This window comes from Oryctolagus cuniculus, chromosome 2 (assembly GCF_964237555.1).
Source record: "Oryctolagus cuniculus chromosome 2, mOryCun1.1, whole genome shotgun sequence".
Classification (NCBI taxonomy): Eukaryota; Metazoa; Chordata; class Mammalia; order Lagomorpha; family Leporidae; genus Oryctolagus; species Oryctolagus cuniculus.
In genome coordinates, this window is record NC_091433.1 from 85,977,944 (window position 1) to 86,003,497 (window position 25,554).

General features: G+C 43.2%; 1 long non-coding RNA gene and 2 pseudogenes across 1 annotated transcript in view; 1 reads left to right on the plus strand and 2 right to left on the minus strand.

The window, feature by feature from the left end:
• LOC138848794 (uncharacterized) overlaps positions 1-18,042 on the minus strand; it is an 85,641-nt gene extending 67,599 nt beyond the window's left edge. Inside the window, exon 1 of the long non-coding RNA XR_011386884.1 lies at positions 17,637-18,042. This is a non-coding gene — a long non-coding RNA (uncharacterized lncRNA). The remainder of the gene's footprint in view (positions 1-17,636) is intronic.
• Positions 18,043-18,542: 500 nt separating this feature from the next.
• On the plus strand, positions 18,543-18,681 carry LOC127490372 (U2 spliceosomal RNA; annotated as a pseudogene).
• A 4,078-nt stretch (positions 18,682-22,759) lies between these two features.
• Positions 22,760-22,883, minus strand: LOC127490484 (U2 spliceosomal RNA; annotated as a pseudogene).
• Positions 22,884-25,554: the final 2,671 nt, after the last annotated feature.

The following is a 25,554-nucleotide window of genomic DNA, read 5'->3' on the forward strand; positions in this document are numbered from 1 at the left end:
CTATTGTCAGGTTTGTTTGTTTTTTTTTTTTTCTGGGGAAATATGAGATATTCTGACATGGCCTGAGTTACATGGTAACAGGAAAACTAAGGCCGCATTTTGCAAATAGGTGGTGATGGGTTAAGGACAGAAGCAAGAGGATTAGAAGACTATTACAGGCCGGCGCCGTGGCTCACTAGGCTAATCCTCCACCTTGCGGCGCCGGCACACCGGGTTCTAGTCCCGATCGGGGCGCCGGATTCTGTCCCAGTTGCCCCTCTTCCAGGCCAGCTCTCTGCTGTGGCCCAGGAGTGCAGTGGAGGATGGCCCAAGTCCTTGGGCCCTGCACCCCACGGGAGACCAAGATAAGTACCTGGCTCCTGCCATCGGTTCAGCGCGGTGCCCCAGCTGCAGTGCGCCGGCCATGGCGGCCATTGGAGGGTGAACCAATGGCAAAAGGAAGACCTTTCTCTCTGTCTCTTTCTCTCACTGTCTAACTCTGCCTGTCAAAAAAAAAAAAAAAAAAAAAAAAGACTATTACAAGAATCTCAGTAGGGGGCTGGTGCTGTGGTGCAGCGAGTTAATGCCCTGGCCTGAGTCCCCTGCATCCCATGTGGGCGCCGGTTCTGGTCCCGGCTGCTCCACTTCTGCTCCAGCTCTCTGCTGTGGCCTGGGAGGTCAGTGGAGGATGGCCCGAGACCTTGGGCCCCTGCACCTGCGTGGGAGACCTGGAGGAGGCTCCTGGTTCCTGGCTTCAGATTGGTGCAGCTCTGACAGTTGTGACCATCTGGGGAGTGAACCATCAGACAGAGGACCTCTCTCTCTCTCTCTCTCTGCTTCTCCTCTCTGTGTAACTCTGACTTTAAAATAAATAAATAAATCTTTAAAAAAGGCCGGCGCCGCAGCTCACTAGGCTAATCCTCCGCCTGCGGTGCTGGCACACCGGGTTCTAATCCCGGTTGCTCCTCTTCCTGTCCAGCTCTCTGCTGTGGCCCGGGAAGGCAGTGGAGGATGGCCCAAGTGCTTGGGCCCTATGGGAGACCAGGAGGAAGCACCTGGCTCCTGGCTTTGGATCAACGCGGTGAGCCAGCCGCAGCGGCCATCACTGTCCACTCTGCCTGTCAAAAAACAAAACAAAATCTTTAAAAAATTAAATAAAATAAAATAAAAAAAGAATCTCAGTAGGAGTTCATGTTTAATGGTGTAAGTATTAGCAGCAGAGGAAAGGGTTAGAGTCTGAATATATTTTGAAATTGAACCAAAAAGATTTGTTTGTGGGTGGGCCAAAGGAAAGAATCAAGGATGAGTCCAAATTTGGAGGGTGGAGGCTTGCGGGTGGAGGGTGGAGGTAGAGGCTGGAGGGTGGGGGAGGGTGTCATTACGTGGAGCATAGGTGAGGAGGGACATTGTGAAACCGGAATTTTGGACTGTGGGCCTAGCATCAGTCCAAGTGAAGATGCAGTGTAAGTAACAGAGTTAACCTGCATTCCAGAGGACAGAATAAGGCTGTAGATATTGAATTGGGAGTTATCAGTATGAAGACTATATTTACAGCCAGGAGGCAGAATGATGTACCATAGAGAGTGACTACCATACAAAAAGGAATTCTGGGGCTGGTGTTGTGACACAGCATGCTAAGCCACCATTCGTGACACCAGCATCCCAGTATTAGAGCACCTCTTTGCTTACTGGCTATTGTGCTTTGGATCAGCTCTCTCCTAATGACCCGGGAAAGCAGCGGAAGATGGCCCAAGTGCTTGGTCCCCTGCCACCCATGTGGGAGACCTGGATGGAATTCAACGGTCGTGACTTTGACCTGAACCAGTCCTGGCCATTCTGGGCCTTTGAGGAGTGAACCAGTGGATGGAAGATTCCTCTCTCTCTCTTTTTCTCTGTCCATGTCCCTCATCTCCCTACCTGTCACTCTGTCTTTTAAATAAATAATTACATCTTAGAAAAGAAAAGAAAATGTCAAAGAACTGTAATCTGGAACTTTAATAACAGGGATTGTGGAAAGAAAAGAAAACCAGTGAAGGGGTTTGATCATGGGAAGACAACCTGGGAAGTGACTGGTGGTCTCAACAATGAAGCACTCCAAATTGGAACATAGATGATTCCTTTTTTTAAGATTTATTTATTTATTTGAAAGGTAGAGATAGAGAGAGGTAGAGGTAGAGACAGAGAGAGAGAGAGAAAGAGAGAGAGAGAGAGAGAGATATCTTCCATCACTGGTTTATTCGCTTGGTGGCCACAATGGCTGGAGTTGGGCTGATCAGAAGCCAGGAGCCAGGAGCTTCTTTCAGGTCTCCCACATGGGTGCAGGGGCCCAAGGACTTGGACCATCCTCTACTGCTTTCCCAGGCATAACAGAGAGCTGGATTGGAAGTGGAGCAACCAGGACTCAAATCAATGCCCATATGGGATGCTGGCACTGCAGGTGGTAGCTTTACCTGCTAGGCCATAGAAGTGGCCCCCATAGATGATATTTTTTTATCTTAGCTAGCTGGCAGAGCAGCAACCTCACATCAAGTGTGTGGGTACTTCTTGCTTTCTGCTGATGGAAGCTTTAGTGCAGAGAGGAGTGGTAGAACTTATGTCCAGGATGTTCCCACTTGACCCTATCAATGGATTTGGGAAGAGAGGCAGCTGAGTTTTGAGACTGGTTGCTCCCTTTTGAGTTCTGTTGATGAAGATGTGGAAACTAGCCAAGAGATGGCTTACTTCACATGAAGTAGAAATACATGTTTCTATAAATACAAAGAAATGGTTTGCAAGAGAATTGCTGAACAGATACTCATTTATTTACCCTATGTTGGCTACAAAATTCTACTTTCTTAAATTATTTTACCTTCTTTTTGTGGGAAAGAAGAAAGCAATTAGGACTTTGGGTCTAGAGCAAAATGCCTCTTATTGGTGCTGTTTTCTGGTCTCATATAACAGTGGGGCAGTATTAAATTCTCATTCTCACCACCTTTTCTTAAACTATTTTGTGTTACCAGGGATTCGTGTGATTTTCTATAGCTTGCAGTTTTTTTCAGATAATTCTTTTGTACAGAACCTATGATAGAGCATATGTTTGACCTCATCTTTAGCTGCAAATGAAACATAGAATAACCTTCCTTTGGTTAACGAATAAAACTTTGGATCATTCCACTGGTGTGATGATGGCAGCAGATAGCCGTTCAAAGTTGGGCTGAAGATGGTTTAAAGTGTTGTCTCTGTCAGACCGACAACCTCAGTGGAACACACGAGCCTTCCACAGGACTTCAGGAGCCTAGTGATCAGCTAAGTCCCAATCCTGCTCCTCTCCCTTGTGTTTAAACTACTTCCAGCACTTTTAGCAAATCCCTTCATATCTCTGAGTTTGGTCATCATTTTAAATACAATATCATCTCCATCATATATTTACAAGCAGGCCGGCGCCGTGGCTCACTAGGCTAATCCTCCGCCTGCGGCGCCAGCACACCGGGTTCTAGTCCCGGTAGGGGTGCCGGATTCTGTCCCGGTTGCCCCTCTTCCAGGCCAGCTCTCTGCTATGGCCTGGGAGTGCAGTGGAGGATGGCCCAAGTGCTTGGGCACCTACACTTGCATGGGAGACCAGGAGAAGCACCTGGCTCCTGCTTCGGATCAGCACTATGTGCCGGAAGCAGCGCGTGGGCCACGGCGGCCATTAGAGGGTGAACCAATGGCAAAGGAAGACCTTTCTCTCTGTCTCTCTCTCTCTCACTGTCCACTCTGCCTGTCAAATAAATAAATAAATAAATAAATAAATTTACAAGCAGAGAATAAAGCAGGGGCTTAGGAAAGTTGAGGGCTGTGTGGAATGAGGTCACGGCCATCATCATGTTAATGAAGAGATAATGAGGAGAATCAGCTCAAAATTGAGAAGACCTGAGTAGTATTCCCTTGTTTATATGGAGCACATTTTCATTATCCAGCCATCAGTTGATGGACATCTGGGTTGATTTCATATCTTAGCTGTTGTGAGTCAACTAAAGAAAATGTATATTTACAGTGAAATGCCACTCAGCCATGAAAAAAAAAAATCCTGCCTTTTGTAATAAAATGAGTCAATTGGAGACCATTATGCTTAGTGAAATAAGCCAATCCCCAAAAGACAAATGTCATACATTTTCTCTGATCTGTAGTGGCAAATAAACATACAGTATGAAGAAAAGTAATATCCATCAGTGAAATTGATATCTTGAGATTTGCTTTTTGCTTATAGCTCTAGTCTATGCTTCGGAGGAGCAGTGATCTCTCTACTTTACACTTGTAGAATTCTTTATTTCGTGGAGGATTAAGCCTGTGGTTATAAAGTAAACTGGAAGTATGTTATTACAAAAATTAAAAGAAAAATAAGCAGGAGGAGGGAGGGTGGGAAGTAGTGTTATGTTGCTAAAACTGCATATATGAAATACATGGAATCTCCTTATATAAATAAATATTTTTTTTTAATTTAGATAATTAAAAAACAGAGGCATAGAAAATGTTGAGAGCACACGGATCTGTGATATCACAGGCAGTCCATGCCTTGATGGGGGGCGGCAGATCTCATTTAGGGTGGGGAAACTTTTTTGTGCCAAGGGCCATTTGGATATTTATAACATCACCCGCGGCCATATGAAGTTATCAAGTTAAAATTAACCTGTTATAGATGTATTGAATTTCAAGTGCTGCCTGCGGTTGTCTTGGCCAGGCCAGACCAAATGATTTCACAGGCCTTAAACAGCTGGATGTTCCCGACCCCTGCATGGAGACAGTCCACGAGGCTGAACAACTGGCTAGGCTGTTGGGAAGATTGTCATGAAGTGTTTTCTCCTGCTTTAAAGAAGTTTGTTTAAGATCTGAACAGCAGGTTGGTGGGAAGCATATAGGGGAAAAATTTCTAAATGGCATTAGAAATTGCAATGATGATAGCCAAGAGTTGCACATTAAGCCTACATTCATGTTCTAATCACCTCATTCTCTACGTGCTGTTGTCCTTGTTTTATGACTTAACAAAAGTCAAGCACAGTGTTTCAGATACTGAATCAAGGTCACACAAAGACGACTAAGTAGAGGCAGAAGAATCTAGGAGAGGTGTACAACTTGCTTTCAGAGTAGATTAGTTTTTTCAAGGTGGCATTAAAAGGGGAAGAAGGCAAAGATGAGACTTGACAACTGAATCGGCACAGCAGTTGGGGAATATGCAAACGTGTCTTGTAGAATAGATATTGCAAATATGTTAAGATCACAAGGCCATCTCCAGCTGGTAGCAACACCAGAAAAATATTCAGAAAAGTGTACAGCAACCATCAGGGCCTGTAGAATGTCTCACACTCATTTTCCTCCTCCTCACAAACAGAGCAGTGAGAGGAAGATGTATCTTATTCACAATCAAATGAAATGCTTTGGGCCTTGAGCCAAAAACAACAACAACAACAACCAAAAATCTGTGATTGAATTATATTCAAGTTCCTAAATTTAGCTCTCTCATTTTTATGCACCCCAGCCCCTGCATCCTCAGACAACTACACATTGAGGACTTCATAGCAAATCATCTCTGTGGTTCTTTCTAGTTTTTAAATTTTATGATTCTATTCAATTTTTTAGTTAAAGTGGAGGAAAGGGAGACTTTCACTTTCAGTAGGACGTTTCTACTTCATCAGAAAGATAAAATAACATGTCCTTGACTTACTAACTCTCCATATAACATCATTTTCTCTTTGTACTTTATGCTTAGCACATCAGTAAAAGAAGGTTTCAAAATGTTCATTTCAGGCGAGACGGAGGCGGAAGGGTCATGAGCTTCTCCACGGGGTGTACTCAGAATCCTGGTGCAAGATTGGAAAGATTCTTAAGCATATTTCAAAGCTAGAAACCCATGAGAATTTTTACCTAATCAAAATAAGAAAAACCCACTGTTTTGAACCCCTGTTTAACTTGGCTGTTCTACTGGTCAGTTTGGTGGGAGGCTTAGTTGATTGTGTTGCAGAATTAATCAATACATTGATTATTTCAAATCAATAAGCAGATGTAATTTTTGACCATATTTGGGATGGGGGCTTAAGGTCACCTAAGTGTTTTAACAGCAATATACAGATTTATATAGATATTATTATTATGGATACTATTCTTTTTCAAATAGCACATGCTACTACTTTCTCCCCCTCTCCTCTTACTCATAAACGTTACCTGTTTTGTTGGCACATGCCTGCCTCCCTTGCCCGAATGTGTCAGTGCCCAGTGTTCCCTTCCATTGCAATAGGGACTTTGCAGATGTGTTTAAGGAACATAAAATGAGCAGACTCTACGGGCTCATCCATGTTAGCCCAGGGTCATGTCAGGGTCCTCAGAAAAGGAAGGCAGGAGTGTCGGGTTGGGGAAGGAGCAGCCCAAGTGGCGAGACTGCTAGAAGGGGCTGTACATCAAGGCATCAGGCAGGGAACGCTCTGGAATCTGGCAAAAGCCGGAAACCGATTGCTTCAGAGAGAGCACACTGCTCTTGGCACCTTGATTTAGCTCCGTTGAGACTTAGCCCAGACTTCTGACCTTCAGAATTGTAAGATAATGGGTCTGTGTTGTTTTAAGCCACTCCTTTCGAGGTAATCGTTGTAGCAGCAATAGGAAATTACTACACCACCAGGACAAGTGTCAGCTGATGCGTGGTGTGATTCTTGGGAATGCTAGAGAAAAGGAAAAGTCGTAAACTCATGGACTGGACCACCTCTGAGGTCCTGTTAGCTCTGAGATCATATACGTATAGATGATAATTATTTTGTAGCTACATGAGATTAATTTCTGTTTTAACAGGTATCTTTAAGACAATGCTTAACCAATGGCTCTGACAAAAACAGTAGCAGCAGATTCCAATGATACCTGTGAAACAATAACAGGGATTTATAGGAAAATAAAGTAAAATTGATTAAAATGGTCAATATTTTTCATATTGCTGTTTATATCTTGCAAGATTATTTAAACATTAACAAAGCTAGCAACATAAAGAAACAGGTCAATCAATTTTCTTTGTAAGAATTCACAAGGAGGCTTCTATTAGAGTTGCTGAAATAGAAGAATCTTGGATGAAGGCCATGCTATTAGTTGACAGTCTTAATAAAAATATTTGAGAAAATCTTCCTTTCTCTTTAAAAATGCTAATTTTCATGCCTCAAGAGGAGTTCATGGCAAGTTCTAATATACTTGATTCTGTGTTCAGGATTTGTGTGTGCAACTGTATCTTTAACAACCAAAGATATGGAAATGTATAGTATTAGAGGTAAAAGGAAGGAGATAAAGATGAGTGATTCAGAGAGTTTCAATCCATGTTATCCCTAAACAAAATGTGAGTCATGATATAATAAGGACATTCATTTAGAAACAAGTGGAAGAATTTTGTAAATTAACAGAAGGAAAAAAATCCATGCACATAATTCTTTGTGTAATCATCTGCTGAGCTTACATGACATTTCAAAATATCAGAAAATTTAGAACTGTTCTTATGACAATATTTAGCTGACATAACTGATATTGATATTGTCTTAAAGTTCGGTTGCATACAAAGGGATTTTTTTTCCCTTACCATCAGGGACATCAGAAGCAGGTTTAGAACTAATTGGCAAACACTTGCAGAGGTACTTGCAGGAGCATATAAATTACAATGTTTTATCATGCTTTGCACAGAGCTGAAATAATATCAAGTATCATGGCAAGAAGCTGATTCTCAGGGGAGCTTTTTAAACATTTTTTTAACATCTTAGGATTTCTAGTCCATGTGGAAAAGCGGATTCCATTTTCTAAAGAGAATATAATAGCTGTGTGAGTATTATAACAGAGTTGCTTGTGTGGCTCAGCTGTTTCTTCCCAGAACTTATTATTGTCTAAATAAAAAATGATTGTATGCATGTTACAAAAACATGTTGTTGTTTTTAAAGTAGAATCTTCTTCTCAGATGTGTAGGGTTAGGGAGTTCATTTCAGTGGGTTAACAGTCATTCACGAAACAGGAATTTATAAAGCCCATGCTGCATAATTGTGAAGGGTCAAAGAGTGGTACAAAAGATGGAGGCGAATCTGGTTTCTCAAGCATCTATTTAAACAAGTGAGATATGAATGCAGGAGCAAGAAAGAAACAACACAGCAGAGAAACAATGATGTAATAACGTAACTGGGGTCATGGCCACGAACGCTGAGTAAATTCAAAGGGAGGAAGAGCGATAGAAGACTCAGTTAGTATATAAAGGCTCTTGGAGGAGACAGGTCTTGTCTGGCTGAAGGGTCAGTTCAGGTCTCGCATGGTTGAGGACAGCAACACATTCTAGGCAGGTGAGGACGGTGACACCGACGGACATTTATCGAATGATAGCTCTGTGTCAAAAATAGTTCAATGTGCCAACAATACTGTGATGAGTAAAACAATGAAAAAACCCCTCCCCTTGGAGTGTACTTTCTATAAAAATAAATAAAATGCATAGGTTGTCAGATGATGTTGGATGCCTGGAGAAAATGAAGCCCAATAGATGATTTGGGGCTGTTGGAGCTATGTAAATTCAGCCAGCAGGGGAGGTGCAGCTCTAGTAAAACATAGAAAAAGAAGAGACAGAGCAAGCCACACAGAGATGTCAGAGCAGAGTGTTCAGGCTGCAGAAATGGGCCCTGAGATTCATTCACGCCTGCTGTATTTGACCAAGAATGGACAAGACATGTGGCTGGGCAGGATGAGCAAAACATGGGATTCTTGGAGATGAGATCAGGGAAGTGGTGAAAGCTCAATAGCAAATGCTCTGGGTTACTTTTTTGGTGTGCTCGTGTTCTTTAAAGATTTATTTGGAGCGACAGAGAGGGAGAGAACGAGACAGATCTGCTGCCTTTCAAGACACATTAGCAAGAGACTAGGTTGGAGCCAGAGCAGCTGGGACTCAAACCAGAAAAGGTGGCATTACAAGTGGTGACTTAACCTGGTATGCCACAATGCCAGCCCCAACCAGGGCCATTTTAAGGACCAAGGTATTTTTATGGGGGGGGGATGAAATAAGGAGATACTGGGGATATAGCACAGAGGAGTGGCATGAACTGGTTTGTATTAGGAGGCTCTCTCTGGGTGATGTGCTGAGAACTGAATATATGAGGCAAGAGTGGAAGGGGGCATAGGTGGGAAATCAGCAAGCTGCTGCAATAATCCAGGTGGCAGGAAATAGTCTGGTAGCTAGCTGGGCAAAGTGCTCAACGGGTTCCTTCTGTAGGTGGAACTTACATTCTGCTGACAGATAACAAGTGTAGGCGGAGGGAGAGGGAGAGAGAGAGGAGGAGGACAGGAGTGAGAATGAATTCCAAAGGAAGCGATGTGAGGCAAAGAGCAAACACTTGCTCTGGAGATGTTAGGTTGATGACACTATCGGGCATTCCGCTGGGGATGTGGTTACATATGAGTCTAGAGTGGAGGAAAGAGCTACTTGATGGAGGTATACATTGGGCAGTCCATAAGTGCAGATTGTACTCAAAGCTTTGGGATGACACAAGGCCAACAAGGGACTGAGTACATGGGAAAAATGGGCTTAAGGCGGGAGCTCCAGAACACACCAATGCTTCAGGGTTGGAGAGGTGAAAAAAAATGCACATGAGATCAAAAGTGAGCAGCTGCTTAGAGGCGGGAGAGAAGCCAGGAAGATGTCATGTCCTGGGAATTCTTTCAAGGGGAAAAGGACATCAGCCATGTCCAATGCTACTGAAAGGTTAAGGAAGGTAAGAGTGGAGAATTTTGCATTAGATTTAGTATGTGGAGTTTATTGGCAGCTGCCACAGTTGGCAACTTCTGGCATGATATAAATGTCGTCATTTTTCTGCTGCCATATCCCACCTGGAGATTTAACATGATTCCAACATCAGCCCTGAAAGTGTCAGGCTTCTGATGTTTTATTAACATGGACTCCAGGTCTCTGATACTCTCCCCTTTGGAAGCTGGAGCTTCATAGTTCTTAAGTGGAGAATGGACTTTGTGACTTTCTTCTAATGTATCAGGCAGAAGTGAAAGTGCATGATTCCAATTAGGGCACTGAAAATTATGGCTTCCTCCCGGACTTGGCAGAAGCCCAACCATGATGTCCTGTAAGCCACAACCACCCACATGGGCCACCCCTAAAGTTATGACCCACTGAAAATGTGAGACTTAATGCTTATGGTTGTAAGGCAGCAAGTTTGGGGATAACTCGTTATGTGAAAATAGATAACCAATATGGATTTTGGTACTTGGAAGTGACAGTAGAGTCTATCATAGCAAATACCTAGAATGAAGAGTGGCTTTGGGACTACACAATGGGCAGAAGCTAGAAAGAATGTGAAGAGGGTGAAAGCTAATGTCCCCTGAACACACTGTGAGTTCAGGCTAAGGCTCCTGAGAACGTGTGAGTGAGGCTCCCCTGAAGTTCCTGCACATCTTCGGGGTCAGCTGCAGTGACATAAGTAGTAGAAAACGCACCTCATTGGGGCTGGCACCGTGGCTCACTTGGTTAATCCTCCACCTGAGGCACTGGCATCCCATATGGGTGCCGAGTTCTAGTCCCAGTTGCTCCTCTTCCAGTCCAGCTCTCTGCTGTGGCCCGGGAGTGCAGTGGAGGATGGCCCAGGTGGTTGGGTCCCTGTACTTGCATGGGAGACCAGGAAGAGGCACCTGGCTCCTGGCTTCGGATCGGCGCAGTTCCGGCTGTAGCGACCATTTGGGGGGTGAACCAACGGAAGGAAAACCTTTCTCTCTCTCTCTCTCACTGTCTATAACTCTACCTGTCAAATAAATAAATACAATGTCAACTGGGGCCGCAGCTCACTTGGCTAATCTTCTACCTGTGGTGCTGGTACCCCAGGTTCTAGTCCCAGTTGGGGCGCCGGGTTCTGTCCCAGTTGCTTCTCTTCCAGTCCAATTCTCTGCTGTGGCCCAGGAAGGCAGTGGAGGATGGCCCAAGTGTTTGGGTCCTGCACCCACATGGGAGACCAGGAGGAAGCGCCTGGCTCCTTGCTTCGGATCAGAGCTGGCCATAGCGGCCAATTGGGGGGTGAACCAATGGAAGGAAGACCTTTCTCTCTCTCTCTCCCTCTCTTCCTCTCTCTCTTTCTCTGTCTGTCTCTCTCTCTCTCACACTGTCTAACTCTGCCTGTCATAAATATAATAAATAAATAAAAGAAAATGCACCTCATAAAGAGAGCGAATCAGCCATGGTAATCTCTACGCCATGATTCCAAGGTACTGCTTAGTTTCTTCTTTATGTAGAGTAAAATGTTGAGTGGAGGGAGGTACTGTTATGGGAGGCATACCAAATAAAAAGGAACCAATGTTTCTACTTAAAAAAAATCCTCTGCCTCTTCAGGTGGCAAAAAGATGTTAAAATTAAGAAAGGACTTCTGGGTAGATAATCAACCAAAGGTCCTTCCAGGAGTAACAATAAAGCTGAAGGTATAGGCATAAAACCTCCTTTGAAGACATCAGCGCAATTGTTGGTAGTGCCTCAGAATGACAACAACAACAAAGATCTCAAAAAGCTCTGTATGCCTGAGACTTCCCTCAGCCAAACAATGCGGCTTGTAAGAAACCTAAACGCACGTTCTTTCAGCAAGTGTCTCAGACAGGGAGGAGCTTATCCTGACTTGTAGATGTACATTTGTCTAATGAATTGGAAACCAATAATATTCAGAGAAGATCCACAAAGCTTTTGAAAGCATGAGATCAGCAGAAACACTGCCAGCTTAGACTGAAAGGGACAGATGGTACTAAATAAAATAAGAATCTTGGACACCCCCCCCCTCCAGTGTGCCCATGCATACACACACACATTCTACTGAGAGGAAGCTGCCTGACCCAAGTATGTGTTCACTTTCATGAAAAACATAGGGTGCCATGGGAAATGACCAACTGAGGCTGGCATCAGGGGTGGTAAAAGAATTCATCCGAGCACTCAGAGTGAACAGACTTGGATTAAGTACTTTGCAAGGGAGCAGTGGTCGGCTGGTTGCTGCTGTGTGTTGCAAAGGAGCAGCAGGACAGGCAGGACAGCTTGAAGGTGACAACCACTACAATGTGCGTTCTAATCTGGGAGATGGACGTCTGAAGCAGATTGCTGCTGGCTGGGGGCTCTTCCATCACTGATGATTTCATTAACACTGGGGATTTTCAGTAGTGACTTTCTTATCGTCAGGTGCCCAGGTCACCTCTACCAAGAGTATGGCCAAGAGCCATAGAGAGCTATTCTCAGTCCTAGAGTTCCCATGAAGAAAATTATCTATGCCAGATGGATTTCAGGGCTGGTACACCCCAGTGACTCCCGTGAGCCTTCCATGTTCAGTTATTTGAACAGGACTATCTAGAGTGGCCATCTTGTGCCTACCCTAACATTGGATATAGGCTATGAGGATTTTGAGCAAGAACTTGTATTGGTTGTTTGCAGGTCTTCACATAAAGAGGAACTGTACCCAAGTTGTTGGAATTAAGAAAACACATGTTTGGGGCATTGTGGTACTGCAGGTTAAGATGCAGCCTGTGGATACGGGGACCAGTTCAAGTCTCAGCTACTCCACTTCCATCCAAATCCTTTGTAAAACACCTGGGGAAGCAGTGGAGGATCACCCAAGACCTTGGGCACCAGCACCCATGTGACAGACCTACATGATGCTCCTGGTTCCCGTCTTTGGCCTGGCCTACCCCTGACCATTGTAGCTATTTGGGGGAGTGAACCAACAGATGGAAGATCTCTGTCTCCTGTCTTCCTTCCTCTCCCTCTTTCTCTCTCTCTAACTCTGCCCTTCAAATAAATAAATAAATAAGTCTTACACACACACACACACACACACACACCCCTGAGGTACTCATTCAAACCTCAATCTCCTTTATGAGTTCAACTTATATTTCAAGCTAATGCTGTACTGGGTTGGGGCAGGTTAATGTTTTTCATGTGGGAGGAATATAAATTAATTGTGGCCAGATATGAAATTGTTGTGGTTTTAAAATATGCCTATGGCTTTTTGATACTTCTCTCTCTCTCTCTCTCTCTCTTTTTTTTTTTTGATACTTCTCTTTTTTAGGAAGTAGAGCTAGCTTGCTTTCTCTGACCTTTGTATGTGGTTGACTTAGGGACACATTTCAATGAAGAGAGTATGGTGACAGCATTGGAATATAATTTTTGAGATAAGGACATAAAGGGCATTGTGGCTTCCTCTTTTCTCTCTCCTTTACTCTCTCTCCCTCTCTCTCTTTCTCTCTCTCTCTGGCTCTGATCACTTGCCTGCGGGAAGCCAACTTCCATGTAATAACACAGTAAGAAGAGTCCTGTGGAGACGCACATGTAGAGAGGAACCAAACACTGCTGAGGGAGACTGCAAGAAGATCATCCAGCTCAGATCAACTGAAGCCTCAGCACACACCTTACTGCCACCCCATGAGGCAGACTGGGCCAGATCACTGAAATTCATCACCCACAGAAGCTGTGGTGATAAGTATTCGGCATTTTATACCATGAAGTTTTGTGTCAAGTTCTAATAAAACAATCAATAGATGTCCAATACCCATGACTCAGAATATTCCAGGACAAATCCTGGAAAGCTAGTTCCCAAAATCTCTTTCCTGTTTTTAGGTATTAGTGGTAAGAATGTGTGCCCATCTGGGATGAGCACAGGGCAGAATTCTAGGGCCCAACATCCCTCATTCTTCCGTCAGGCATGCCTCTGCTGGTCACGGGAGACCTTACCCTCTGCCACAGCCCGTATGCCACTGTTACAGTGATGTTCTTTTATCCTGAGCCAGTTCTCATCATGTTGATCCGAGAAAGCTTCCTCCTCCTCACCTGTGCTACAGTCTGCCACTGATGCCTCATAAGAGAACTTTTTACATATTTGGTCTCTAGCCAGACCTCTGAAGACGTCCCTCTTCTATTTGCCTGCTTTAGGATTCAAGTGGATGTATTTTTTCTTGAATTCTACCCTACAATCTGAGAGATAACAGACCCCAAAGCCTCAACTTCTTTGACTACAAGCCACTATCCAGACCCTGCTAAGTAACTTTTCTTATCTACAGCTTAACATGGGTACAGTATTACTACAATGGTAAAGATAAGTTTTTTTTTTTTTTTGAATGTAGGAGTTTAATAGGGGCCAGCATTGTGGCCCAGCAAGTTAAGCCACTGCTTGCAATGCTGACATTCTATTCTAGACCACTGATTCTAGTCCCAGCTACTCTGTTTCTGATCCAGGTCTCTGCCAATGTGCCTAGGAAGGTAGCAGATGATCAGATGATGGGCCAAATACTTGAATTTCTGCCATCCACATGGGAGAGCAAAATGGAGTTTTAGGCTTCTGGTTGCAGCATGAACCAACCGCAGCCATTGCAGCCATTTGGGGAAAGAACTTTGGATAGATGATTTCTCTCTCTCTCTCTCTCTCTGCCTTTCAAGCAAAATAAATGAATAAATCTTTTAAAAAGGAACTTAATAAACAAATGGTGATATGATCTAAAATAACTCACTAGATAAGATCTTCTCATAAGTTTGATAAAGTTTAGTATTGTTAGAAAATTGTTTATAATGAGATAAAATATTCTTCCTTGATAGAAATCATCCCAAAGGCACTAGCAGGCCAGCAGTTACTCAGAATTCTGTTCATATCTCCAGGGAATATGAGCAAGCTGGTGACACTTTAATTCTCTCAGGCAAAATGACTCGACGTGGTGACTTACACACAGGCCACTTCTCTTGAGACCCTTTGACTCTGCCATGAAGGGTTATGCCCTGGGTTGAAATTCAGCCACAGCCATCTGTAGCGTCTACCCAGAAGTCTGTGAGGAGGCTTTTTTTGTGTGAACAGTCCCCTCGGTGAGGATGGCCTGTGCTGGACTATCACAGAACTTTCCATCACAGGAACTAATTCTATCAGTTCATCCTGAGACGCAGAGGAAGATGAGAGGCTGAAGAGAGGCGTGGATTGGCAGAGAGGGAATCAAAAGCACCGCGTGGATGCAGACGGGCAACTGGCAGTGACAGTAGCAGCAGAGTAGAGAGCAGAGGCACATGAAGGCAGACTCAGAGCTCAGCGGCAGCCTGGAGCGCCCTGCCCTAATGAGACAAGGACCAAGTCTTCCTCCCTCTCACCTGCCGTGTGGCTTCGCACCACACTCGTGTCACTACAGGTAACCTGAACATTTGGTTATTTTGGATAACAGGATCAAGTTTTTCCTTAGTGCCAACCATGAATCTCTGTATGTCCAATTGGCCAACACATGTGCCTTCTTGGGTGCCCATAACATAATCCCGCTGGCTAACGCGCTGTATCTGCATGTCTGAACAGTACAGCGGATACCACTGGAGGCATGGATTTTAACAGGCATTACCTCCAATCCTTATATTAACCTAAGGTTTTATTCACTGGGGCAACAAGTATTTATTTTAGGATTTATGATCCCCATTTTAAAAATGAAGAAATTAAAGTTTGAAAAGACCTTAGACTGGGGGGCAGCATTGTGGTACAGCAGGTTAAGCTGCATATACATCCCATATGAGTGGAGGATCAAGCCCTAGCTGCTCTACTTCTAATCCAGCTGCCTGCTACTGCACTTGGGAGAACAGTGGAATGTGGCCTCCGTACTTGGGCCCCTGCCACCAATGTGGGAGACCTGGGTGGGATTCCTGACTCCTGCTTTCAGTGTGGCCCAATCCTGGCCACTGTGGCCATTTGGGGAGTAACCTAGCAGATGGGAGATTTCTTTCTTTCTCTCTCTAACTCTGCCTTTCAAATAAGTTAAATAAATCCCTTCCTCTAGTAGTCTTTTTGTTATTTCCTTAATTCCTATTTTTTCTTTGGTTAAAGGCCATTGGGGAATCAAGGGACCTTTATTAGGATCTTTCATTTTTATCTTTATTGGGGTAATTTGGATAGAGAGTTGCGCCATAATTAGGGCTACCCTTAACTTTGTTAAGATATCCCTTCCAAATATATTGATAGGAATATCTGGGGATATTCAAATGGATGCCTTTGTCTTCCTTCCTTTTTTGTCTTTCAGCGTAACCTGTGATATTTTTTGTAATTTAGAGCACCCTCCCAACCCTCTATATTTTGCCATCCTTCTGTTATCCCTTCTTTTATTCCTTTAACCTCTTGTTCCCTTATTATAGTTAAATCGGCCCCTGTGTCTAACAGCCCTATTATATCTTTTCCCCCTAGGTTTACCTTTAAGGTAGGTCTTTGTCTTAATTCTATTTTGGTAGTTTCGGGTAGACCCCTGTAGCAGGGGTTTCCGTCTGTGCTTCCCCCAGGGGTGGGGCAGACGGCGGGATAGATGACTGGATATTCTGGGCAGACGCCATCCATCATGGTCCAGGGGCATTGGCCCCCACTTTCCCGTTTTTTGGCTCTCTACATACTTTTGCCATATGTCTGGTTCTCCCACAATTATAGCATTTTAGCGGAGTTTTTTCTCCACTCCTACAACTTCTTGCCATATGCCCCTTTTTTCCACACCTGTAACAATTTCCCTGAAAACTTCTTGACCCTTGCTGTCTATCTCCAGCCTTTAAGGCTTCTGCCAGCATGGCCACCTTATAGGAGGTGGATCCAAATTCTCTACAGGCATACATTTTTTTCTTCTAACAAATCTCCTGGTCTTACATTTCTAAGCAACTTTTTACATTCTTCATTAGCATTTTGAATGCTCATGATGTCCTTTAAATATGTTCTCAAATCCTCTCTAGATGTTTCCATATCAATCTGAGTAAATGATTAATAAACTCAGGGTAGGGTTCTTTGGGCCCTTGTCTGATGCTGACTGCTTTAGGGGCCCCACTGATAGTTCTCTGGCATTCTTGAAGCGCCTCAAGAGCCCATGTTCTATAGAGGGTTCTGGCATCATCGAATCTAGGGCCAGCTGCTTCTTCTGGTGATAATCCAATTCCCCTAATCTGATCTGATGTTAGTGGCACTGGTCCAGCCTTGTCTACTGGGGGAGGGGGATGCATCTCATCCCATGCTATCGCCTTCTCTTTTATCTTGTCTATGACTAGCTGTTTCTCTGCTGCAAAGCCAGGAGTTACATTCACTAGCATATTGATGTCTATTGATGTAAAGTTTACTTAAATTACCGCAAAATAAGTGATGGTAGCTGGGTGCATGAGTCCGTGTTCCTGGACTTGTTTAAACCAAGCGGCTATTAGTCCAGGTCCCACAGGCTTGTCTACCACCTCTTAACATTATCGGGTAAGCTGACTGTTCTTTTGCTTTTTCTTCCTTTCTTAACTCTCTGGGAACAACCTGAGGTTTTTGCCTACATTCTGCTATGGCGTCATAGAGCTTACAGGCGTCTCCTGTATTTTTTGGATTTAATCCCTTGCCACAACAAATTAACACCTTAAGGGTGTCTACTGCACATTTATAATCTTTCCCTGTTGTGGCACCTTCTCCTTTTTGTAGAAATTCCTCCAGGAGGTTTTCTACCTCTTCCAAGGTCCGCAGATCTTGGAGGTCCCGTCCTGTACAAGCTGCTGCCAGCTTATAAGCCCATGTTACATTTCCTGGTGAGTAGCACTTCACTTTCTTGCCTCTTGGTGCCTTTCCTGGAAGGACCTTCACCTTCTCTATACTCAACTAGTGCCTGCCTATATTCTTTTGACTGGGATGTCCCACCCATCGTGGTCTCTTTCAACCACCGCTACTCACCCTTTTGATGATTCCTCAAGGGCTCGTCTCTTCACCGTCTGACTTCAGGTCCCTGTTCAGGTGCCAGCTGTCAGGATCTCCCCCTTCGGGAACTGGCCGGGTTACCGCGAAGGAAGAGTCGAGGAGACTGAGGAAGGTCAGGCTAAACACACTTTATTGATACTCCAGGCGACTAGGAGGAGAGATCGTTCAAGCCTACTCCTGCGGGCACTATGCCCTACGGACCAGGAGCTTCTCCCCGTGGGCACTAGGCACTATGGACCGGGGAGAGAGGCTGAGCAACCTCTGGTTTACAGTGTCTGAGGGTCCCCTTATATACAGTTTCTAGAGGCTAGCCCCGCCCACATTCCGACCCCCCAGGGTCCCGTAGTCATGGCAACGACAGTTTGTGGTTAGGCCCTCTAGTTAGGCTGTCCATTTTCAAATCTTACCAGCTAGGGTGGTTACCTTTCTATTTTTCTTTCAAGCTGCGCTACTGCGCAGTTACTTTCTTTCAAATGGCACTACAGTTACTTTGTTTCAAACGGTGCTACAATTACTTTCTCCATGAGAGGTTCCCTAACAGTAAAGACAACAAATGAAATGGTTAGTTAAGGGGCTGGCATTGTGGCATTGTGGATAAAGCTGTCATTTGCAACACCAGCATCCCATATGGGTATGAGTTTGTGTCCTGGTTACTCTATTTCACTCCAGCACCCTGCTAATGGCTTGGGAAAACCAGCAGAAGATGGCCCAAGTGTTTGGGACCCTGCGGCATCTAAGGGAGTCCTGGATGAAGCTTCTGGCTTCGACCCCGGCTCAGCCCTGACCATTGCAGCCATCTGCAAAGAGCAACAGCAGATGGAAGATCTTTCTCTGTCTCTCCCTCTCTCTTTGAAAATTTGACTTTCAAATAAATAGATAATAATCGCTTCTCAGCCTTTTGGCTAAGATCAAGTGTAGTATCAAATAAATAGATAAATCTATATAAAAAAGAAATGGTTAGTCAAGGGTTTCCAAACAAAAACTCCCAGTTAAAAATGTTGATCTCATGGGAGAACAGGTAAGGTTACTAGAGACTAGGAAGGCAAAGGGACAGAAAAGGTTAGATTTACAGAAAGATTACAGAAAGGGAGAATCATTTCCAGTGTCTACAGCACAACAGCAGGACTAAACTCTACAACAATTTATGATCTATTTCCAAATAGCTAGAAGAGTCTAAAGGTTTCCAACAAATACAAATGATAAATGTTTAAGGAGATGGAAATGCTAATTACTCTGATTTGATCATTACACATGGTATACATGTGTCTAATTATCATATGGTATTCCATAAATATGTGAAAATTTTATGTGTCAATCAGAAATATTTTTATAAAATTCCCTATGCTAGCACCAATGCTGATTCTTTTGTAGGCTGGGGGGTGAGGCTATGAAGTCTTTATTTTTAATAAGGATTCCAGATAGCATTTTGATACTTGGTATTAGTTTGATGCCATGGCACTGGAGTATGCTCTTTCTAAACATGTTTAAACCATTGCATGTTGGGCCAGTGTTGTGCAGCGGTTGAAGCCTTCACCTGTGGTGTTTGCGTCCCACGTTGGAGGCCAATTTGAGTCCTGGCTACTTGTGGGGAGCAACTCAGACTAGACTAAGTTACTGGAATTAAGACTTATTCTATGCATCTGCTCTCCCACAATATGGCGCTGAGAAGGGAAACAGCTTCTACACAGCTGCCTCCAGTTCAACCAATAAACTGTAGGACCTGCTCCTGATTGGAGGAGAGCAGCATACTCGGCGTGTGGGTAGCAGAGTTGGGATTGGTGGAAGAGGACTATAAAGGAGGAGAGAGACAACATGCACCAGGAACATCTAAGGGGAACATCTATTTGAAGGAACACCTGTGCAGCCCCCGAGAGAGCCGGCCGGCGGTGTGCCGCTCCCCTGCGGAAGTGGGGAATGTGGCAGGGGGAACCGTCCTTCCACGGAGGTGGAAGGGTCGGTAGCCAACCCGGGAAGAACAAGCAGCAAACCCGGGGAGGGCTGAGCAGACGAAAGAACAGCGCAGGGTCCTGTGTCGTTCCTCCACGAAGAGGGGGAGCGACAGCTACTCTGCTTCCAATCCAGTTTCCAGTTAACCTGAAAAGGCATCAGAAGATGATCCAAGTACTTGGGACCCTGTAACCCAAGTGGGAGACAGGATAGGAGTTCCTGGCTCCTGGCTTTGGATATTTGGTGAGTGAGCCAGCAAACAGAAGACCTTTCACTATCTCTCATCTCTCATTCTGCAATTTCAAATAAGTACAAAATATTAAAAAAGTCACTGTAGGCATGCTGTTTAGGTCCTCATTCTTAAATTGTCCTTATAGAATGCTTATCGTAAAGGTAAATTTTAGGAGACAAGCTGAGTCTGCTAAACTTGGAGATTAACCTTTGGCAGAGCAATATATGCTGAGCTGTTATAGGGATCCTGCACATGCACACATTTCTGAATATCAGATCAGTATCAAAGAGAGGCTTGGAGAGCCTTATAAACCCCATAGGAAGGATAACACTGATTTTAAGGAGATAATCATGTAGGCTTTATAGAGGTATATCTACTGAGCTTATTGGTTATTACTTTGTAATCTTGAGTTTTTTAAGCACAACATCTATGCACAAATAATTACATTGGGAATGCCAGATCTTGGAAACACTAAACCTCTAGGTAGAGCGCTGGGTATGGGGAGAGGGCCTTAGGTCTGCTGAGTACAACAGAAGGAAAGTGGCTGGGAGGGGAGGGAGGAAGGTCAACTGAGAATGTAAGTGAAAGGCCATCAGATGTCAACACAAGCCTCGATTTCATGTGGGAAGTGATTGAGAATTATTTCATCCTAAACTGGAAGAGAGGAAGCAGGCAATTAGAGTACATGGCTGGTCTGGTGAGAGGAACAGTAACTGTGAAATTAATTCATTTGCTCAGGGAATAAGGGATTGCTCTTGGGTCATGGACTTGAAGAATGGCTTGTATTGTTGCAAGGAGGCAATTTCAAGGCCCGGAGTTGAAGATGCAGAGTCTCTGAGATTTGCTCCATTCATCCTCTAGCATTGTTCTCTACATTCCATGGGTCTTCAACCTTCCCCGAGTTGTTGGGTATTGTGCAGATGTACCTTGCCTGTTCTATCCCTGACCTCTCTCTGGAGGTGTCACACAGGATGCTCAAAATAGGCCAGTGCCATGGAAAGGACGGACTCAAACCCAACCGTGAAAAGGCAACCTGCATTTCTCATTGTTTCTGTCTCCCTTAGCCAGGACTCTAGGGTACACATTGAATAATAAATATGCAAGAAATTACCAGCATGAGTCAGCCTTATTACAGATGAACCATTCATCACTAATGTATTTAACTCAAGTTCTTCTTGTTCTAATGAATTAACTGCACTTAAGTGGCCTGCAGCTGAGAACTTGTTTGGGGAAAATCGCTTGGATACAAATCCCATCTGTAATCACCCCTTGAAAACATTTAATACTTGGACAATATTTAAATCAAAGATTCTTTCCAATCCTATTGTCAGAACATCTTAAAGGAATGTAAACAGCTTGTGATTTTTTTTTTATCATGACCATATGCAATGCATGCTGAAGACCATTAGAGAGAAGTAAAAATAAATGTGAAAGGCCTTGGTAATTGGGATCTCTTTTCCCTGTTAGGCTGTGATTGCTGTATTCCTATGCAGCTTAATTACATTGCCTGAGAAAATTCCAGCTGATGACTGTGTCTACAAGGCATAACAATCTCATTGTAGATCAGCTCTGAATCCTGTGAAGTCAAACAACCATTAGTGCGTGTATCCACAGTTTGGAGAAAGGAGTGTGTATGTCTAAAGTGCTTCTTAGGAATTCCTATCAGAAGTGCCACAAGATCAGCTAATGTGCAGTGCATCATGCGGTGATTTGAACAGCATTTGGGAGCCTCATGTCACTTCCTTGAAGGAGACTCTATAAATAAACACTGCTTACACTGCTTTGCCTGTGAGCTAACAATGTCACTGATGTCTAGAGAGAGAGCACAAAGAAGCCACAGCAACTTCTTTTGGGCAGTGAGCACAGACCCAGAGTTCTCAGTTGCACTATTTAGTTTGAAGACAACTCAGCCCTGGCTGTACTATCCTTGAGTGTGAGCAGACTCAATGACTCTGAAGTTTAAGACACAGAAACATAAGTGCTATTCATGTAGGCCAACACCTCAACAGAACATTCTACCAATTTTAATTTCAGTGTGTTAAAAGAGATGTCTGAAAATTGGAGGGAGTCCAGAAAGGAAAACAAGAGAGAAGATTAAAGGCTAGGGCAAAATAATAGTTCCTAGAGAAGTCTAAAGGGATTGGGAGTTTTTATTCTACAAAAGACAAGAGCTAGAAAGTTCTTTAAAAGTCACCTTCCCTATCATGACAAAATATTATAAAGTTAGATTGGGAAGTTGAACATGGAGATAGTACATTTTATATAAAAATGAATATATATATATATACATACATATATTTGGGTTTAAACACAGAACAGGAAGAAGTATTTCAAATGCAGGAAAAGGCCACTGAGGGTGATAAAGATGCCTTTTGTCCCCTAGCATTTTTTGAAAATGATTGGTCTCAGAGGTAGGACTGGGAATCATTGAGCCATCCCTACAACTGACTTTTGATCTTATTTCAGTTTTGGTGCAATTTCCCCCAGACACTGACTTTTGTTCCCTGCTAGCTTATTAACTATGATCCTTTCCCCCAGTCCTGTCTGGATAACTTTTTTTTCTACTAACATTTCATGTACTTAACACATTGAGTTGAAACATCTGATTTAGCTTCTTTATAAAGTATGGTGCTCTGAAGACTCAGTACTACCCCTGCTCAGTCCAAATCCCTCCCACATTTCTGAACACTAGCCTCCTTCCTTTTACATACCATAGACCAGCAAAAGCATGTTTAACTTGCAGGGTCACTAAATTTCCTTACTAACTACTCTTGCCATGGAGATAGACACACAGGCTGTAAAAGTATTAGTGATTAATTATGCCTACCTTACATAATTGAATTCTCACCCAGGTAAAGGTCTTTTGACAAAGCCATTATATGAGGTAATTAGTTAAATGGCTTTTAGAAGTAGGGAAGGGAAGGGATTAATTTATCTCTTTTAAAGATGTGCCAAGATCATGCAGAATAAAGGGTATCTATCTATGATCTATCTGATAAGAACAGATACTACACTTGATCTTAGCCAAAAGGCCAAGAAGCAATATCTATGATCTATCTATTTATCTACCTACCTATCTATCCATCCAACCATCTAAATACACATAAAATGTTTGTTGACTGAATTGACTGTAATAAAAGTCGTGTTTTCAATACACAAGTTGCTCTCAGATCACAAAAAGAGGTGAAAAGTTCATATTAGCTATTGTCCTGATGTCTGCCTTTTCTCCGTGGGTCACCAGACTCTGTTGAGTTCAATGAAGACATTTGTTTTCCGTCTTGAATTGGTAATAAACTCCACTTTCCCTTTTTTTTTTAACCATAAGTCACAGCAGTCAAGAAGAGATGCCTACCATCGAAAATTTACTCCAATTCAAGAGCTCAAGTATGGTTCTATAAATAATGAATCAGACTCCCACCGAATCTCCTGTAACTTACCGAATCACTGCACACTTCAAACTGCTCTGCAGTGTGTTCCACAAATCCTTAACCATGTCCCACAGTATCACTCATAATTTAGTCTGAATTACTTAGCAATTTCATAAAGTTTTGCATTCTGGCTCCAATGTGAACCTTTAGAACAAAAAGCTGAAATAGTAAATGTGTTTTATATAAGTACAACTGATGTGAATTCATACGTTACTAACCACTTTTATACTTCTTGCCTTTTAACCATTAAAGCCTTCTTCCTTTATGATCATTAATTTTCGTTGTAGCCAACAAGTATTAAGCCCTTTCCTGCTCATGTGTAAGGAAGCCTTTGGATGTAATGAATGTGAGAAAATAGAAGATGCATTTGTACAGACAGATTTGGTGTTCTGGAATGTCTTAATGGTACTGCTAATAACCTTGCAGAGGTAGAATTCAGAAGGTGAAGAAAATTGCATTGTCACTGCTGGCTGGCTGGCTGGCTAGGCAAGCTCTCCCATACTGCTTGGGAAGGTAAATCATTTTAGGGAAAAGAATAAAGGCCAGAAGTCATTATAAAATGCTTAGTGTTAGCAAACTCATAGAATGGCAGATGACCTAAACAGCACTCTGGCCTCAGAATCAGCCCTTAAGGCATTCGGAACTGGCTAAAGAGCCCTTGAGAGTATTTTAGGCATGGAAAGCCAAGACACTCTGGCAAAAAACAAAAACAAAAACAAAAACAAACCTAAATGAAAGATCTCTGCGAGTGAGATCCCAGTGGAAAGAACGGACCATCAAAGAAGGAGGTACCTTTCTCTGAAGGGAGGAGAGAACTCCCATATGACTATGACCTTGTCTAAATAAGATCGGAGTTGCAGAACTCAAAGAACCTTGGGTGATTACCGATGCCATAAACAAGAGTGTCAATTGTTAAGTCAACAACAGGAGTCACCATGCACTTACTCCCCATGTAGGATCTCTGTCCTTAATGTGTTGTCCAATGTGAATTAATACTATAATTAGTACTCAAACAGCACTTTACACTTTGTGTTTCTGTGTGGGTGCAAACTGTTGACATCTTTACTTAATATATACTAAATTGATCTTCTGTATATAAAGATAATTGAAAATGAATCTTGATGTGAATGGAATGGCACAGGGAGTGGGAGAGGGGAGGGTTGCAGGTGGGAGGGAAGTTATGGGGTGAAAAAACCACTATAATCCAAAAGCTGTACTTTGGAAATTCATATTTATTAAATAAAAGTTTAAAAAAGTGTTAAAATTATAAAAAAAAAGCTTAGTGTTGATCAAAGCTGATTCAGAACTGATTCTCTCCTCTCTCTCTCTCTCTCCCTTTGCCTTAGTTTCATTCCTGCTACTTTCTTTCCATTCTTAGCCTCAGCTTCTTCAACAAATGTCACATTTTCTCTTACCTCCCCCTGGCCCAGCTTCTTATTCTGAGATGTTGATTGGCAGCAGATTCAGGACCTCTGACTGGACGCACCTGTTGCTTTTGTTGCTGCTCCATGTAGACAAGTTGACTAAAGAGGAGCAGCAATAATGAGAATTATGACTGAGATCCATCCCTTTGTTCTATACCCATCTACTACACAGCTTGCTTCTCATGCTTGAACCTATAATCTCAATTTAGAAAGCCCCTTAGGTTTGTCTCTGTGAATACAAGTGTAAGGCAAAAGAAAGTACTTGAAAACTTTTCTGCAGAATTTTGCACAAGGTTTATGAAAACATGATAGTCTCTTAACATAAGGTGGTGGTGGTGGTGGTGTGTGTGTATGGCATAGGTGATCAGTTTTCTAATGCTGCATGATGACTTGCATTTTACAATCTACCACTTCCAGGATGCTGCTGGGCATGGCTTAGCAAGGGCCTCTGCTCAGGCCTCACAAGGCTGCAATCCAGGTATCAGCCAGGTGAGGGTCTTACTGCGGCTTGGGTCCTCTTCCAAGATCAAGTGGTGCTTGACAGAATTCATTTCCCTGCAATGATAGGAATGAAGACCTCATCTCAAGGGGCCACAGCCTCACTTGGGGCAATATGGCTCTTAGATTCTTAAAGGCTGGTAGGAGAGCATTGCTCTGACTTTTCCCACCTCTGACTTCCAGAACCTCTTTAATGGCTCATCTGACAAGGTCAGACCTTGCACAGAATAATCTCCTTATTCACTTCAGGTTAACTGATTAGGTACTTTAATTATACTTGCAAAAACCATCATCTGTGCCATAAAGCATTACATGATCATGGAATGGTAACATCACTTTTGCATATTGTGTTGGTCAAGTAGCAA